At 44.4% G+C, this 19,320-nt stretch overlaps 1 long non-coding RNA gene across 1 annotated transcript in view; it reads left to right on the plus strand.

Moving 5' to 3' along the window:
* The window catches only part of LOC127601831 (uncharacterized), a 249,400-nt gene extending 237,004 nt beyond the window's left edge, over positions 1-12,396 (plus strand). Inside the window, exons 3-4 of the long non-coding RNA XR_007962646.1 lie at positions 7,013-7,104; positions 12,027-12,396. This is a non-coding gene — a long non-coding RNA (uncharacterized LOC127601831). The remainder of the gene's footprint in view (positions 1-7,012; positions 7,105-12,026) is intronic.
* The last annotated feature ends 6,924 nt before the right edge of the window (positions 12,397-19,320 follow it).

Below are 19,320 nucleotides of genomic sequence, written 5' to 3' on the forward strand. Positions count from 1 at the left end.
ACTGCTCCATCTTTTTCAGTTTCTTTTCACCCGTTGGAACACAAAGAGAGAGAAAACCAGACAGGGAAGCAGAGGGCAGTGACAGAAAGTAGAGCTTGTTGACGTTTAGTAGAGGCAACAGAAAAGAGAGGGCTGCGGGCTTTTGTCTCTTTCCAGATGACCCCAATACAGAATCCTCACTGACGTGTCCTGCAAGAGGTGAAGTCAGTGAGTGAATGACACCGCCCCGGCTATGGCAACGATGTGGTTTGTTTTCATCGTGAGTGTAGAACATTGACGAGAACAATAAAAAAAATTCAGTCGCGTTTGCGCATGGGAGCCAAGCCTAATTGCGGTTTGAGGCTAATTGTTTGGGTCAGGGTGGGAGCGTGGGGGACGGGCGGCTTCCGTGTCTCACCAGGCGAAGCACTCGGTAACTGAGCCGGCAAGGGGGAGAATGGGCCCACTTCAGGGCCACACAGCAGGCTCGAGCAACACTTACTTCGACCGGCCAAACTGTCAGCCAGAACAACTTCATTGTGCCCAAAATTGGAGTTGAAAGGAAGGCAGAGACTTGGGGGGGTGGGAGGGGTGTTGGCGGGGGGTACGCGTGAGGAAGAGCGAGGGAAGGATGCGGAGACAGAAGACCGAAGAGAGAGGGGGGGGGGGTCTGTGGGAAACTGCGGGACTGGAAAAGAGGGAGTCCCGGAGAAGGTGCGAGTTCTTTTCAGTGAGAAGATTTCCCAGGAGTTCCGCACAGGAAAAAGTCACTTCAATGCGAGCTTTCTCAAACATTCTCCGCCCCAAGACCCAAACTAACATCACTCTTGAAGCCCATTTTTACATTCACGGTGTTTTGCCATAACATTGACACATACTGGAGACGCATAAATGAATGATAACTTCAAAATAGAGCTGGGTTGAATTATTTACTCAATTTTATTTTGTCAAGTGGCCGCCCACGATTGAATCATCGGGATTGAGATACGTTTTTGAAGGAGTATCAGACGTTGGAAAAAAAATGTGTCTGGATTTATTTTGTGCCACCACTTGAGAAAAATACAATTACGACACGCTTTTTTTTTTTCAGTGTCGTCGAACAAACATGATGTGCCCTGTTGCATCGGAATAAAGCATCTTAAAACATTTTCAATTGCCCGCTAAACAGAACCAATTTAAAGGTCCCAACTCTCAGTTTGTGTTGGGGTTGGTAAATTGGAGCCGAGTTAAACAAACTACCACCTCATCCCTAAAGGTACCACTTTGCTTTCTAGATGTCAGAGTCAAGCGTTAACAGTGCCGTTGAGGGTGAATTATGTCTCACAGTTTTAGTTTTGCATAAGCCTCTTGGGATAGTCTGACACGAAACCAATCCGGATAAGACCAAACGTGTTTCACGTCACCTTTGTCGTCGACGTCTCTTCGCCCAACTCAAATTCATATTTCCGCTCTTGATAACTGAACGGCAAAAGAAGAAGTTTACTTTGTTTCGCCGAGTTTAGGGAGATAAGGAAAGTCTGCTGCATCTCGGTGTACAAGTGTGGGCGAAAGTGTGTGTGTGTGCAGTCTTTTCCTGCCAGCTGCTTGTATATGAATGTAAGTGAAATGCAGACGTCTGAGTGTGCGCACGCACGCACGCACTTAGGCGCGCATGCACATACACACGCACACACACAAACACACGTTTGATCCAGAGAAAGCCCTGCAGCTCCCAGAGACCTAACAAAAGGCCTCCTCTATCCATTGTATGAGCTGTGTGTTTCCCAAGAGAACCCAGCCACAGCCAGAGAAGAGCCCGAGATCGCTTTCCCCTAACATAGCTGTTTTTTTTTTTTTTTACTCTCTATGGTCCAGCACAAAACTCTCAAAAGAACCAGCCTTCGTATTTTTGAGGTACAACACACTGAATTTGGGGGGAGAGCGGGAGAGAGGAAGAAGAAATAAGAGTGAGCGTCTTGACAGATGAACAGACGCGCCAGAGACACCGAGAGCAGGCGTTTTTTTTTTTCCAGTGCTTCTGAAAAGGAATATCGAGGGTGTTCTCTGCCATTTTATTTGCACTTTAGTCAGTTCTCTTTGTCTTTGCTCATCGATGTACAGCCACATGTGGGTGGGAAGGGAAATTTCCTCCTTGTCCTCACCCAGCAACTTCATACTCATTTCTTTGCTGAACTCCTGAACCATCCATCCATCCATCCATCCATCTTCTACCGCTTATCCGGGGCCGGGTCGCGGGGGCAACAGCTTTAGCAGGGAAGCCCAGACTTCCCTCTCCCTAGCTACTTCTTCCAGCTCTCCCCGGGGGATCCCGAGGCGTTCCCAGGCCAGCTGGGTGACATAGTCTCTCCAGCGTGTCCTGGGTCTTCCTCGGGGTCTCCTCCCGGTGGGACATGCCCGGAACACCTCACCAGGGAGGCGTTCAGGAGGCATCCGAATCAGATGCCCAAGCCACCTCATCTGGCTCCTCTCGATGATCGAATCATCGAATGATCTCTCTTTTGTTTTTTGTTTTTTTGTGGCCGTGCTCTGCTACGCCCTTTGTTCTTGTTTCCATTGGCTCAGTGGCGCTGATGAAGCTTTAGATGTACTTCGTTGCGCAATTTGTTTTATGAAGCAGAGCCATGATTGGTTGTTACCTGAGCCCTTAGCAACTGTGATGTCATCTTCAGTCGACAACACGTAGCAAAATGGCCGCCCCCTGAGATGTACAAAAACGGGTGGCGTTTTTATTGCTGAATTTACATTCCGCAAATGTAATATCAATCAGAATGTCGTTTTTAGACAACTAGGGCCCCATAGAACTTTTTATTATGGTAAAGAAAGTTTTTGGTTTACTTTTTCAGGCTCCACACATTCAATCCCAGGGTTTTCTTCTATTTTTTTTCAAGTATTTTGTCTGAAAATGGCTGGTACTGAATATAATAACAAGCATGTGACATCTTATATTTACTATGCTGCCACCCCCATTCATCCCTGTAGGTATTTATTATGTAGGGAAATGTATTTTGGTCGAATTAAACCAAGGTTTATCTGTAGGGCTCTTTTTCTTCAGCTGGAATGGGGGAATTATGCAAGGTGGACTACTAAACCATTATTCTGCGTGAGAGCAGGAAAAAAACCCTTCTAGAATATCTGAACTTTATTTGTGATTATTGAGAGGGTCTTCAAACACGGTTATGAAATCTTAAGACAGTGACCGGTCTGATGTCATTTCCTGTGGTCCCGGCAGCTGCGTTAATCATTGTCATGGCCCTCAAATAATTTGGACCAAAGCCATTTCGGCTTGGCAGCAGCCTCTCTGACTTTCCCACAGAAATGGGAATTGCAAGTGAAAGAAAAGTCAGAGTTAAAGTTGAGTTTTGTCATGCCTGAGAGGTTCACCATGAACTCACTCGAGCCGCTGAGCCAGTACTTGAAAACAAACATCCAATCTCTCCACCGCCATTATCGTCTAAGATATCACCATATGCCCGCACCCACACACCCTCCGAACCAGAATTTGTCCCTCCCCACTGCACACTCCTTCGAGGTAAAGCTTGTGTGTTGAGGATGGGAGTGAATGTTAGCCATTGTTGTGGTGTAACTGAACTCTCCAGCCACTTGTTTGATCCTGATCCGGGACGGATTTTTTTTTTAACCACCTCATCAGCTGAGAAGGCAAGTCAATTGTCTCTATTTGGAGAGATTTCCGTTCGTGTACTCTGATATAATAATAATAACAATAATAATAATATTCAGTTGTTTCATGTAGATTCTTTGGTAGTTGAGTCAGACTTCTATATTCTTATTTTGCAGCATTTATAGTCTTCACTGTACACTATGTGCATGCAAATATCCACATCCCATTTTGGTGGTGTGGCTTGAAATGTCAGCTCTCTTCCCAAAGAGGGAAAGATAAAGAATATAAGGCGGGGGGGTTGTGGAAAGATGTTTTGGAGGAAGCTTCTTTTTGTGTGTGTGTATGCGCGCACGCACATACACACACACACACACGCCCATCTGTGCCACCGACTCATTTTGGAGGTGAGAAACCGTACCGTCGGTTTCATAAGAATAATTGACACTTCAAGTTAGCCTTCCAATCAAAGGGGATTATTTCTCCTCCAGCATATGTGCAGCGAGTGAGCACTGCCATACTGGAGAATATGAAAGGGAGGGCAAAGAGGAGGTAAGGAGGGGACACATCATAAAAGCTTAACCCTTTCATTCCTCCATCTCAGAGTAGAGGAATTGATGTCCCTTTTTAGTGCGCATACCGTATAACTCCACATACACTCGCAGTAGCTTTTGGAAGAAAGTCAAAGCTACAGCCCAGTAGAGGAAATTGGGTTCCGCTAAATTTCTACTCTTGGGATGATGTAATGTGCACATTTAGGTGTGAATGTACACTTTTAGTGGCAGTGAATGCAGGCTACGAGGTGCCCGTGTGTGTGTGCGTGTGCGCACACACAGGTTTGCCCACGTTAAACCATTAAAGCAAGTGCGATGTTGAATTATTGATAATGGCTAAAGAAAAGGATCAGTTCAGGATGAACTATGGGCTTAACCAAAGCCCCGAGGCTAACACACCACCGCCACCACCACCACCCCCTCCGCAAAGCCGCACAGACGCACACATACACACTTTTTTACTTTCTCAAACGTCTACCTTGGCTTGTTTTGGAAAGAAATTGTCCTGCTACTTCTTTTCTCACTCTGTCCCACTCGCCATTGTATCGTTCTCCCGCCTACATTCCGAAAACATGTTGGGATCTCGTATTCCCTTCCAAAGTGAGCAAGTCAACCAGCTGAGCAGAGAACAGTTGTGATGCTAAGCCACATTTCAGGGAGAATAGGGATTCAGTATTGGGGGGAAGGGGTAGAGAATGCTGGGGAAAGGGGGCTTGGGGGGTGGCGGGGCAGGAGAATCGGCGCCAGCCCCTCTGAGGCGCTCAGCAGCATCCCCCCGCTCTTCGGATGGTGGATGTGTCTAGATGTCTCCATGACAACACGACTGTATGCCAGGGACATACCACAGTAATGTGTTCAAGTAGAGTTGGCGCTGGGGGGGGGGTGTTTGCCCTTCCCCCCCCCCCCTTTTTTTTATATCTATGTGTGCGTGCAGATGCATTGAGACCCACAAACTCAATCACATTAATATTCACTCAGCCTGGCTGGAAAGCTGCTGCAGCCTAAATCAGTTTGCTGAAAGGGCCCATCATACATCATTTGACTTGGCGGCTTAACATTTACTCACATTATGCGACTAATATGAGTAGTTAGAATCAGAGTCAATTTCACTACAAGGTGCCTTTGAGACTTGTCCGTTTCACTGCTAAAAGTTGCGATTTTTATTATTTTTTTTCCATGAAACTTCATCATCATTGGAGTGGATGTTATGTTGTCAGAAATTAATATTGGTCAAAACACGTGAGATTACTGTCCGGGTAGACAATGACAGGGTGGGCATTTTTTACTAATGTTAGCATGAAAGGAGTACGTGGTGGATTTTACTTGGCAACATGATTCGTTTAGCAAGCTGGCTGTTTAACGAATACATTTGATTTTTTTTTTTACATCAATTAAACCACAATTGCGGCCCGGTAGTCCAGTGGTTAGCACGTCGGCTTCACAGTGCAGAGGTACCGGGTTCGATTCCAGCTCCGGCCTCCCTGTGTGGAGTTTGCATGTTCTCCCCGGGCCTGCGTGGGTTTTCTCCGGGTGCTCCGGGTTCCTCCCACATTCCAAAAACATGCATGGCAGGCTGATTGAACACTCTAAATTGTCCCTAGGTGTGAGTGTGAGTGCGAATGGTTGTTCGTTTCTGTGTGCCCTGCGATTGGCTGGCAACCGATTCAGGGTGTCCCCCGCCTGCCGCCCGAAGACAGCTGGGATAGGCTCCAGCACCCCCCGCGACCCTAGTGAGGATCAAGCGGCTCGGAAGATGAATGAATGAATGAATGAAAACCACAATTGTGGATGGTATGATAAAAAAATGACAAATGAAAATCTTGCCACAGTGTGATAGTAATACATTTATTTAATGTTGACTGTAAGAAATGAATGTTCTTTACTAAAGAGAGATGTATTTATGTATTTATTCTTTCAATATGCACTTTGCGCAAGTTGTGCCAGAGAATCAATGTATCTAAGAATATGACAAAAGGTGGCCACAGCCACCTATGGCCACCCCGTATCTCCTCCCCTGGTAGCAGTGTGTGGGGAAATGTCAGTGTAAAATGAAGTCAACACTTTTTAAGTGATATTGCACCGGTTTATGTACAAATGTTGGTCATTTATAAATAATATCAGATCAGAGTTTCTGAGTGACTGAGAGTTTTGATGAAGACACCAAAACTACCTAAATGCCCCCGGGTGATGACCATTCAGCGCTCCAGTATTTGTACCATGTACTAAAATGGAACCAGAACTCATCAAGGGTGTCGCACGGACACAGGTCAAGAATCACTCTGACAAACACTTCCGCACTGTCACAACCACAGTCAGTCACACGTTGTCTCCTAATAGTCCCATATGGGACAGCCCAGATTCTCCACACTACAGTTCTCTGATTAGTTCCTACTGCGGGCACTGTAAACGTGAGATGGAAAGATGGAGAAGGGACGGTGCTTTTAGTGTCAGAGGTCAGATACTGTTTTTTGGGTGTGGGGGGGGGGGGTTATCCTTGAATTCACTCTCTCTCTCTCTCTCACACACACACACATACACTCAGATGCAGATCCTACGGGAGTATATTTTTAACCCTTGACAGCCCTGTGCATTTTCTGAGAGGTTAAAGGGCCGGATGGTGAATCAAGTAAATAATTTACAACATCTGAAACTCTTTCGGTGTAGCGTCCGCATGCATGGGGGAGGGAGACCAAAGAGACTTGCTTACCTTCTAACACACTTTCATTTTAATATGATCCAAATCTGAGGTTTTTTTTTTTTTTGGTTTTGTGAGTGATGAACCAGTCGACAGACGCTTGTGTAATTTACGTCTGTGTGTGGGGTTTTTTTTCAGCAAATCTTATGTCTGTTCTGTGTTTTGTAGGTTTGACCACCCGGAGAGGAACCCGGAAACAAATGCCGGTGCGACGCCGGTCCTCGGGCTAACACGTAGAGGATATTCAGCAGATCGCAAAGGTGACTTTCCCCTTTCGCACATTACTGTTTCTGCCCTCTTTTTTATGTGAGCTATATTTCAAAAATTCCACCGCTACGGATCAGCAGCCTCTGCATCCCTTTTACCGGAGAATTCACCCTTAGACATTTTGAGTGACATTGCATGTGTCAAACTGCTGATCGAAGGAGACGCGTGGAGAAATGCTGCGCTAATGAAATCATCTGACCCACATCCTTTAGTGCTATCCATTTCTCCAAAGACACAGAAAGGGCATTTATACAGGTAAACCGTGACTGGTCCCCGAAGTGAGAGAAGGAAAAGGAAGCATCCATTATTTACTATGGGGGTTGGTGTGTGGGGTGGGGGTGCGGGGGTACGCTCCGAGACACTTAGCACATAATGCACTGCTTCAAGCATACAGCAGCACATTGAGCCTCCTCTGTGCTGACAAGACCATTGTTGTTTTTTGTTTTTTTATTTTTTTTTGGAACATGTATGTTTCCATCCATACTGACAGATGAAAAAGAATATGTCTCCCTGAGGTTGAGAGGAACTGACAAAGGTAAAAAGTGAATGGCGTGGCGAAGAGATGTGTTCTCTTCCCGCGTGCCAGTTATATTTCTGAGTTGGTTGGCCATTCTTTTTTCTTGTTCACCGGTATTCACTTTTTTCCTGCTGTTAAGAAAAAAAACAATATGGAGACCATAGTCTTCATAAGTGCTTCCGCCCTGACACATGCTTGATATCTAACTGAAGAAAGACAACCCAAGGGCTGCTTATCCTCTGATGATTCTTCGTACCCGGAGTTGTTTTTGCACTAAGATAGCTTTTTGAATCATCTTTGGTCAAGGTGGAGGCACTTGTAAACAGTTCAAAATTCTAGTCACCTTTAAGCTTAACAATGCCCCCCCCCCCCCCCCCCCCCCCGAGCATAAGTGCGAAGCAAAGAAAGACAATGGTAACAGGAAGAAAATCAAGTTTTGGACTGACCAATTGGTACGCATACTAATCAGTCGTTCCTTTGTTCACTTGGTATGCACGATGGTCGCCCCAACCATGCCAGGAAACAGCAGAAACACCCAATTGGGAGCACAACTAGTAAAGCATAAATGGGGAGACTCCACATCTATGAAAATTAAAAACAACTGAAGAATGAGTTGACTCATTCAATGCTAAGGACGTTTTTTAAATTTTTTTTAAAAAAGAATTTGGTCATTTAATCCCAGTTACGGCTCCGTGTAATTTTCCACGTGGTAGAGTAAAAATTGCTGGCGCTGAATGAATGAGCCAACTTAGTCCGGTATCCTCCATTTAGCCTCTGATAATGACCGCAAATGAGAATCTCCGCATTACTCAGTAAAGTTTCGGACACACATTGGACAGACATCATGTTTATACGTAGATGTGTCCAAAGGGTTGATGCGACATGTCAGCAGAGAGAGTGATGCCGAGACAGGCTGATGCTGGTTGAACTCATATCAGCTGCTAGCAGACAGGCAGTCAGACAGACAGTCAGACAGACAGGCAGGCAGGCAGCATGCGGCCTCGAGGTGCACGGAGCAGGCAGGGTCTCACACTCAACTCGTCTGGATTCACTGGCCTTCATCATTTGGAGAGGGGCTGAGTTTGCCCGTCGATAACTGAGGGACCGCCTGCCAACCCTGAACTCTTCTGTACTGTCAGTGAAGTATCAGAGGCATTTGCGGAAGAAGAAAGTCTGGCCGCAACACTTTCGTACAGACTGAATTCCCGGGAAGAAAAAAAAAAACGAGAGCGGTTGCCGACTTCTATGTGTGAGGGAGCGACTTTCAATATTTCAAGTTCATGATGAGATAAATCAGGGACAGCGTTTGAAGGCAACCTGCTTGGAAATGTTGAAAAGCGGGTATTCTAAATTGATGTTGTTCTGCATCTGCTGTTTGCAGACAAGGACATTGGAGATATGACTGAGGAAGGCAGTCGCATTTACTGATTTTTATTCCGTGTCCTGAGCTTTTGTAAAAAGCTATTCATTAAGATTCATATTCGGTCCAAGCTCTATAGTTTCAGACTAAAGAAGAAGTGCAATGTCGGTTGTGGGGGAAGTGAGTGTGCGGTGGTGGGATACATTGAGGAAAGAGATGGAGGTGCAGGGAGTCCAGTTGGAGATTCAATTCGATAAAGGGGTCTCAATCAAAATATTCAAGTGCAGCACTTGTAGGGTTTACGCTTATTGTCACTCTCACGACAAGGTACAGTGGGTATAAAAAGTCTACACATCATCAAAACAAGGTTTTTGTGTATTACAAAAATGGGACCAAGAGAAATGATTTCAAGTATCAGGAAGAACCTACTAAAACAGATGAACTTTATTTGGAGACCGTCAGGGGCACCGAAAGTGGTGGCAGGTGTGTGCTGAATCACATTTTGCAGGAGTTTTCACGTTATCGGTTAATTCTGAACACGGCCTCATGCCTGCTTCTGAGAGGGGGTGCAGACTTGTGCAACCACACTGTCGCAGTTTTTTATTTTGGACAATTTAATATGATTCAAATTAGTTTTTTCACATTAAGTTGTTCACGATATAGGTCACACTCATGGTAAAAAAAAAGTGTGCAGGGATTTATTGTCGTCACTTGTTCTTTTTTATTTTACAGAACCCTGGATTTGGACAGGGTTGTGTCGACATTTTATATCCAATATATTTCACATAAAAATGTTTTACACAAAGTGTATTACTCTACATCAAAACACAACACAAAAGACTTGTGAGTAGACATATTTGTAGCACCCGAAACTGTTTTCCTAGCCATTGCTGTTTGTTGGACGTATACATTTTACAGTAAGAATAATTAAAAATACTTCATAAAAATAATAACTTGTGCATCCATGGCATGGACATATTATAACAAACCAAAATGTCCTTATGTTCCTCTCAGACTGCAAATTATAATTCAGTCTGCTCAAAATATTCATTCATTCATCTTCCGAGCCGCTTGATCCTCACTTGGGTCGCGGGGGGTGCTGGAGCCTATCCCAGCTGTCTTCGGGCAGTAGGGGGGGACACCCTGAATCGGTTGCCAGCCAATCGCAGGGCACACAGAAACAAACAACCATTCACACTCACACTCACACCTAGGGACAATTTAGAGTGTTCAATCAGCCTGCCACGCATGTTTTTTTGGAATGTGGGAGGAAACCGGAGCACCCGGAGAAAACCCACGCAGGCCCGGGATGAACATGCAAACTCCACACAGGGAGGCCGGAGCTGGAATCGAACCCGGTACCGCTGCACTGTGAAGCCGACATGCTAACCACTGGGCTACCGGGCCGCCCCTGCTCAAAATATTCCGTTCGATAATCAGACCGTAATCATCTTTTGCGTGCTTCTGTGTGTGTGTGCGTATGTGTGTGTCTTTCCAACCAATAAGATTAGAAAAAACGTTGACGTCAACAAAGGCAGATTTCCAAATCTGATGAAAAAAAAAAACGTCCTCATTGCGAAAATAGTTTAGGTTTTGAGTTCAGTTCCCATTAGACCGGCATGGCGGCACACCGAGACCTGAAATGTGATGAGACAAACCAATTCTAATGGACAAACCAACTGGAAGAAGTGAGCGCAGAAATGCTACCAGGTGAAGAGAATAGACTTTTGTGAATAAATAATTGTCGGTACGGTGCTTTCAGGGGAACATGGATAATCTCATTATGTTAAAGTGCTACAAGTGGCCTGACAAGCATACGACAGTGTGTTGAATCAGTTGCAGGCCTGTGTGAATGGGGATCATTTTGACAATGTTGCCTTCCTAGCACAATGACCCCCCCCCCCTCCCCCAACTAGATTGTTGCCATGTAAACATAAACCCTTAGTCTGAACTTTTCCTCTCAGAGAGAAGAATAAGCAGGTGTAAACCTGAGACACTCCTGAGCCGTGTGTCCTCAGCCCCTCCCCCCACTCCTTCCAAAAAAAAATGTCACTGGCGGTCTGATCAGGTTCTAAAGTATATCATGTAAGACAATACACGTGAGAAGTGCAGCAGGAAGAAAGTGAGAAACGTGCAATGCGGTATGAGGTGGTGGGGGCTAATGTCCGCCGCTATTGTTGCCTTCAGGTTCACTGAGAACCTCACAGCTCATGAAGTCCTTTCATTGACGGATCTTAACGTGGGCTTGGCGGTAAATCTTCGAGTAGTGCTTCCCCTCCAGACAAAATATACACACACAGGTCACGTGCGTGTTGCGTTCAGATTCGGAGTTGACACTTCAGACCACTGGTGAAGAACGAGTCTCTCGGCGGCATTGAAAAGGGCGGAGCATGTCTGAAAACTTTGTACGGGATTTTTTTTTTTTTTGACGCACTTGATCTCTATGTGTCAATAATGTACTTTTAGTTTTTCCCCAAAATTGACAAGCTTATTTTAAATTAATGGTGATCAAATTGCATTTTTGTGAAGAGTACTTTTGAATTACCGAGAGACTGGAAGAGTCACAGAAAGATGTACGTCCTTTGATCATTGCATGCTGATGACCGCTGACATGGTGAACAACGCCCTGGTGGATGATGAATGCCACTTAACTCCAGGCACGTTTAAGGGAAGTGAGATTGACCCAAGTGTCCCGTCACACCATTCGAAACCATTTAGGTACCTGAACACACCACCAGTTATCGTCTTGCGTGGGCCAGGGAGCATTTACGCTGAAAGAGGAAGCGATGGGTCCCAGTGCTGTTCTCCGATGAAAGATAATTCATGTTGAGCACTAATTTTGGTTAGGTGTTCAATTTTTACTTAGCAATGCAGACAAGACTTTGATTAAAACGCTCAAAATATGGAAGGAAACGTATTCTCCGCATAGTGTCACAGTCCAACTGTAGTTTGTGAAGAGCGGTTGTTGTGTGTGCCGTGTTGGTTTACGTTGTAAATTTCGGAATTTCTTCTAATATTTTACGTTTTGTTTGTTTCAGGTGTGTCCCTCCTGCTCAACAACCTGGAGTGAAGAAGTCATGTATGCCTTGTGATGTTGGTGTCCTATAATAACTACGCAAGAGTTTGTACCTGTGCCTGTGCTGATAAGAATCAATGAGTTTCTGTTCATGTTGTCATCAAGCAATTTGCTAAACTTGATCGTTTTTTTTCTGCTGACAGCTAAATAAAACCGCTTTTTAAGACCAGACATAATAACTACAACAACGACACAATATATTGTACCTGTATATTGTACCTGTGCCTGTGCTGATGGCTATCAATGTATTTCTGTTCATATTTTCATTAAGCAATTCGATAAACTTGACTGTTTGTCTGTTGACAGCGAAATAAAACCACTTTTTTTTTTAAGACCAGAGACGTTTCCTTGATTCTTAAAAGAACAACGGGCTTGGCATCTTTGTTTCCTGGTTGCTGACGACAGATAAAAGGCGGCAGGTTGATCAAAGCATCCACATCAAACTGACGCCCGACACTCTGGAGTTTATCTGGAGGAAAAAGAACTCATAAAACATTTCCCAGCCTGCTTGTGCACAATAAATCCTCCGCCTTGTAAATCAAATGTACCTGCGTGTGCAATATGAGCAACACCATCTGAATATTTTCTTCTTGTGTCGCCAATCACACGCATATATTTTTCATTGCGTTTCTTGTATTTGCTTCGTGGTTTTTGGAGAGAGGAGAGAAAAAAAAAGACATGACGCGATCCAATCTGAGAAGATCAAAAGTAGGTTTGAGAAATTGTTTCATATGAGAAAGGCGCATAATTTTTCCTGCTCTTCTTTCCATTCATCTTCATGTGCCTCTTCATTTCCCCTCTCCGTTCCCGTACCGTATTATTCTCCCTGTCGCTTTCTACTTAACATTCATTTTCACTATCATTCGCCCTCCTTCTTTGCCCCATCTTCATTTCCTTTCGCGACATCACTCCTCCCTTCTTTTCAAACCGCGTCCCCTCTCCGCCTCACCCCTTTCTTTCTCTCCCTCACTTGTCTTGCTCTCGCTCTCAGATGTCACATCAGACGCTCTTGTCTTCCGCTTGCCCTGTCATCACATTTTTCACACAGCCTCATCCCTTAATTGGGCCTGGATCATCATATCATGTAGAATACCTAATGGCAAGCAAGGGATGAAGGATGGCCTCCACCTAGAGCCCCTCCCCTCCCGCCCGCATACACTCAGACACTCACATGCAGGCATGATCACACAAACAAGCTCGTCGGTGGCCGAATGGCGCCGCCTGTGCTCATTTTTACACCTTCTGTTTACACCACAGATGTCAGTGGCGTGACAGGTGAGATGGTGTGTGCGTGTGTGTGTGTGTGTGTTCCCTTTTCCCGCAGTGTCCAATGATGTTTGGCGGCTCGTGTGATGAGACAATGGATGCCCCCGAGCCAGCAGTCACATCTACAGCTAACAGGCACAAACACACACACACACAAAAGAAGAATCCAGCAAAGGGGTCCGGAGGGTTTCCAAGTAGCTCAAATAAAGTCACCCCCCCTCAAAAAAAAAGCCACAAAAATATTTTTTTGTATCCGATTCCTGTTGATCATTTTAAAATAGTGCAATTTTGATTCAAACTGGATGAGGGAACCAAACAATACAAATGATATATGATATAATCATCATTGTATATATCATATATGCTAATTCAAAACATTTCTGCCTACATTTGATTCATTCATTCATTCATTCATCTTCCGAGCCGCTTGATCCTCACTAGGGTCGCGGGGGGTGCTGGAGCCTATCCCAGCTGTCTCCGGGCAGTAGGCGGGGGACACCCTGAATCGGTTGCCAGCCAATCGCAGGGCACACACATAGACGAACAACCATCCACGCTCACACTCACACCTAGGGACAATTTAGAGTGTTCAATCAGCCTGCCACGCATGTTTTTGGAATGTGGGAGGAAACCGGAGCACCCGGAGAAAACCCACGCAGGCCCGGGGAGAACATGCAAACTCCACACAGGGAGGCCGGAGCTGGAATCGAACCTGGTACCTCTGCACTGTGAAGCCGACGTGCTAACCACTGGACTACCGGGCCGCCCGCCTACATTTTATATATAGGTCATTTTATAACTTGATAACTATATGTATATCGGGATATACTCTTTTTCCTTGAAATTAATGGCAACTTTTACAATTAAATGGATACGAGATAAATAAAATAGATGAGATGCAAATACACATGAGTTGAGTGCATTGCGGCCTAGGACCTTATTTTCAAGTGGAAGAATTTTGTTACTTCATTCATATTTCACAAACAATGTTCATCAGAATACTTTGCTGCAACTAGTGGGGCTGTGCATCGAACAACAATTTTTACTTACCTTTAATGCTCTCGTGGTGTGAGGTGTGACCCAGTCCGCAAACGATTCGTGTAGCACTAATTATCACTCCTTTAGCGCGTCATTCCAGCACTCCACTCCCCCCATCACAAATTGTGTTACACTCAATTCAAACTTTACACGGATCCGACAGTTGAATTAAGGCCGGGCTGATGGTGCATGCCTGAAAAGTTATGCGCAAGGGTGATGTCATCAAAAATGACCATCTCAGGCTTTGAGCTAACAACCATATCCCACTCACCGAAATATCGCGAGAGATTGAGTGTTTATATGATACAGGACCCGGCACCATGTTGGAAAAGATCTGAACTAAAATGTACTTCTTGCATGTGACATCATTACTCATTTATGACATCGATAAGCGAAACATCAGCCACGCAAATAAGTGATATGAATCAAACTAACTTAAGTGTGAGTCCCATCCCGAGGATTTGGCCTCTTAGTCAGTCATGTCCGAGTTATGTGGGTCCCTTGTCCACCGTGAACTATGTACAGTATTCCGCATGCCCATACGTGAGAAGTTCTGAAATGAATGCCGTCATTAAAGGCCGTTCCAAGTTCTGCTTGTTGAATCTGGATAACGAAAAGATTTGTGTTGGAAGTGTGGATATTATCGTGCTTGCAAGTGTGAATGTGCATGTGTTTGCCTTGGTGTGCAGCGGCGAGTGATTGATTTCCAAGCGCTGAATGTTGACCGAGAGTTTCGCCATCCCAGGAGGGACGACACCTCGCTGCCTTCCCCATCTCACTGTCCACACTCCCACCTCTGCCCTCTCATTGCCAGCCTCCATCCACTTTCAATATCAGGCATTCCCCTACCTGCTATCTGCCACCGCCCCCCCTCCCCCCCTCCCCGGCCTGGCTTTATTGATAGGGAACATTGATATCTATTGCTAGCTGAAATGAGCAGCTGTCTTGCCACTAGTGGCTGGACATTCCTTATGCGGGTCAATAAAAGACAGTCATGCTTGGTAATTTACTGTGTGGGGGAACTCGCAGCTGCTGTGGCCTGTATCACTGAGATCGAGATATATATTGTGTCAAAAAATGTCTATATACGGAGTGGAGAAAGCGGGAGTGATGTGGAATGGACGGGTGTTGCGGAACATCATGGCATTTCAATTTTGATTAAATAGAATCACTTTGGTTCCCCGCTCTCCCATCTGTACAGTCAGCAATCACTTGCCTAGGCTGTACGTGTATTTGCACATATATGCAATGGCACAGGAGTTGGCGTGGAGATAAAGAGGGCATGCACAGCTACAAATGGATCAATTTGTGCTCCATCTACGGTTGGATGATATTTCTGAAGGCACTTTGGAAAGTAGCCAAAGGGGATCGCAGTCTTCTATTGGGCACTCACAGAATTTTTTTGCAAAACATACTGTGCGGAAAGAGAGGGGCAACTTTAATGTTGGGGAGAATAGGGCGGGGTCGGGGTATAATTTTTAATTCAGTGCTACTCGAGGGCCACAGAGGACCATGGACTGCTAACCAGATGTATGAAAAAATATATATATATAATTTTCCATATGGACAAAATATGTGCATATGTGCAAAATGCCTGCTATTATTTTTCATTTTTCACACTATATTTTTCAATAAATGTAAAATAAACCCACTATCCTAATTCAACAACAAAGGGTTTGAAGCAAACAACAAAGTTTCAAGTGCAGACGGCTCGCTCTGCTGAAATCAAATCAACTTTGGCGCAAGACCAAATTATGTATATTTTTCCACAAAAAAACAACTCACTAAATTGTTTATATTCTCGAGATGCAATGTTTGCCCTGCATATCATCTCAAAACCGCAAACAAATGATGGGGGCTACTCATGTTGTAGTGTCGGGCAATATAAGTCCCATGTCAGCGCAACTAAGTCATTTCTACCATCTAGTGACGAATGGTGATATTACAACTTAAAACTACAGTCGATGTATATTCGCAGTTCGGCAACTGCAAATTTGCGTCAACAGTTCTTTGCGTCCATATATATACGGTTTGTATTTTTTCCCTATGTAACTCCCTCTTTTCATGTAAATTGTATACTGAATGTTGATCAGCATTTTTTGAAGAATTGTGAAGAGTTGGCATCATTCGCATTCAGCCATGCCGTGTCCTGTCACTCTCTGCGGTGACCCCTTATGGGATACGCCGAATGTTTTCTGTTTGGTGATTGGCCTTGGCTCATTAAAGGTCGGGGAACAGTGATATACGTTTCAGCACAACGGCCACAAAACCTGATTTTTATTACGAGCGTTGACTCTACTTGCCGTGTTTTTAATATTGAAATTAGACCGGTAGGCGGATGACAATTTCCGACAATAAAAGAAAGTCTGATCTCGAAGAAAACGCCCACGAGAGTCGCGTTAGACTGCGCCGAACGACAGTCAGGCAGTTCAGCTGTGCAAACTTGACATTTGGATGGTTGAAGTGCATCATCAACCTGCTGCTCGTCATGACGACTGAGGGGAACAAAACCGGGGCAATGTTCCCCCGTGCTCCACCATTAGTGATGTCGTGTCAGCCACTCCCGAGGCCCTGGCTTTGTTTTCCCATCATGGCCTCGCTGCCGCCTGCTTGGTTTAAACAAGCTGTATTCTTCTTCTGCCTTTCAATTATACCATGCCCCGCAGCAGCTCGCTGCCTGACACCACATCAGCCAGGATTGGAGCTGAGAGAGTGGGAGGAGTGATTGAATTTGGTGTTTGGCATTGGGGTGTGGTTCTCTTCCTGCGTATTGGCATTGTCAATGGTTGCTTTTAACCCCTCACGATATTCGTTGTGTGTTAAAGGAATTCTTTGGAATGTCAAATCGGGATGTCTGAAGGAAGAGTTTCAGGAAATTAATCCGAGCAGAAACGCAATTCCATGCCCCCACTATACAATCAAGTGCAAACGGTATATTGTTACTGTATATTTTTTAGGTGTCGGTACTTTCCCTGAGTATTTATTATTCTGATGAAGTTTTACTTGTACACCTTTTGAAAATAGCTATCTGTTCGCTGTCCCTTGTTGTACGGCAACTGTTTGATCTTGCCGGTCGGGATTCAAGAGACTATTTGTCTAGTGGACTCCATTACTCTGCAACAGGGTTGCAATGATAGTTAGTTTTTATTTTAGTTTGACTTTTTTGTTTTTTAATTAAGATAGTTTGAATTAATTTTGGAGTAGATTTGTTGGTTTGTATTAGCTTTATTTTATTAGTTTTAGAATAGGTTTTAGTTTTTTTTCCTGTGTTCAATGCAAAGTACTCCTAAAAACAAGGTCAGCAAAAATACAGTTAAAGTCAACCCTGAAACTCGTGTGTCAAATTAATTGACACGATACAATCTTTATAGTTAATGAGAGTTAGTTTTATTAAACATAAAATGTAGTTTCAGTTCATCATTTTTTCGTTAGCCTTTTTTTTTCCTGAGCCATTTTTTTTGTTTACAAATTTCTTCGTTGCAACTTTAGTTGAAATTATTTGGTCAGTTTTTATTCACTACAAAAACCTTGATCTGCAATGACTTTTACAGCTCGAAGTCAACGAATTGCCAATCACACGGCCGAATTTACAGAGGCTAGTCAAGTGGTCAGCTACAGAAAGCTGCCATCGCCGATGAAAGATATTCTGAAGGAAGATAATGTTCTGCGCAGCAGGAATATGTCGGTCCAACAAGGTGACTTCATATTCATACGTCTGTGTGCGATCGAGAGTATCAAGCATTTGCTCGCTCCTACTGTTCAGATTACGGATGACAATAACCACGTCACTAGCTTTTGGCTAGTCCGGTCCCCGTTAGGAACGTCCTAAAAGTATCGTGCCATCAGGACTACGCCCATCACTATAAAGTGGCTCTTTATCTTTGCTCAGTTCATTTTGTAGAAAGTCAGAACTCCGAAACCATCCACCCATCCATTCACGATAGCGCTTGGACTGCGTGGGGTCCCAAGTGACCCGGAGCCGACCTTAGCCGACCTTGAGAGAAGGGTGGCATACACATATGTACTTGTTATCAGCCAATCGCAGGACACATTTAGAAAACTGACTGAACAGTGTCCCAGACTTCACAACCGTGAGGCAGATGTGCTAATTAGTTTAAATTTGCTTCACTTGGTTGCGAAAAACTGTCGTCAGCCATTGTCTGTATGTCTCCAAAATTCCTTAGTCCCAGACATGGGTCAAGTTGTCATTTTGAGATCATGCACACAGGAACCCTGGAACCACGAAAGCAGTGCGTCTAGACGAGGCCCCTCATTCCTGACCCCTGTTAGCCCCCCGACTCCCAAGGGCCTTATAATACCTTTGTTTGCATGTTGATCAATTCTGTTTCCTGTCATTGTAGTCAGACGGCAAACATGGGAACCTCCAAACTTGGATTCGACTTGGACTATGAATACTCAAGTGACTCAAGTGGGTGAAATAACGATAAGCCATTTTACAAGCATTACTGAAGTGAATACAGCAGCGCGATTGGTTGAGCCCACCGCCACCATGCCAAAGGAAGAAAAAAAATCATATATTTAACCAGATAAATCTTATTCTTTCAAAGTTTTAATGCTGGTTAACCACGTGTGGAAGTGTCTTTGTTGCGGGTGATTAATGTTTGGAGTTGACTTTGGGCCCTCCGTTCCCACACATTGACTTCATGTCTGCATTGATGTTTTGTTTTTTTTTCATCTGGTGATTTGGGCAAATTATCGTCTAGTCACACGGCATAAATTAACAGGAACACTCAGACGAAGTATACAAGAGCAGTCAATGGCTATCGTAAGGCTGGATGTTATGCTAATTAGCTTGTGTTGACACACAACATCTGCGTGTGTGTGTGTGTGTATTTTTTTTTTACATGCGGAGCACACAGAAGATTTTTCCAAACAGTTTTTAAATTTTTTTTAAAAAACTGATCTCCTCCACTGTTCTCATTTCAATAATA

This window comes from Hippocampus zosterae, chromosome 6, assembly GCF_025434085.1.
Source record: "Hippocampus zosterae strain Florida chromosome 6, ASM2543408v3, whole genome shotgun sequence".
NCBI classification, from domain to species: Eukaryota; Metazoa; Chordata; class Actinopteri; order Syngnathiformes; family Syngnathidae; genus Hippocampus; species Hippocampus zosterae.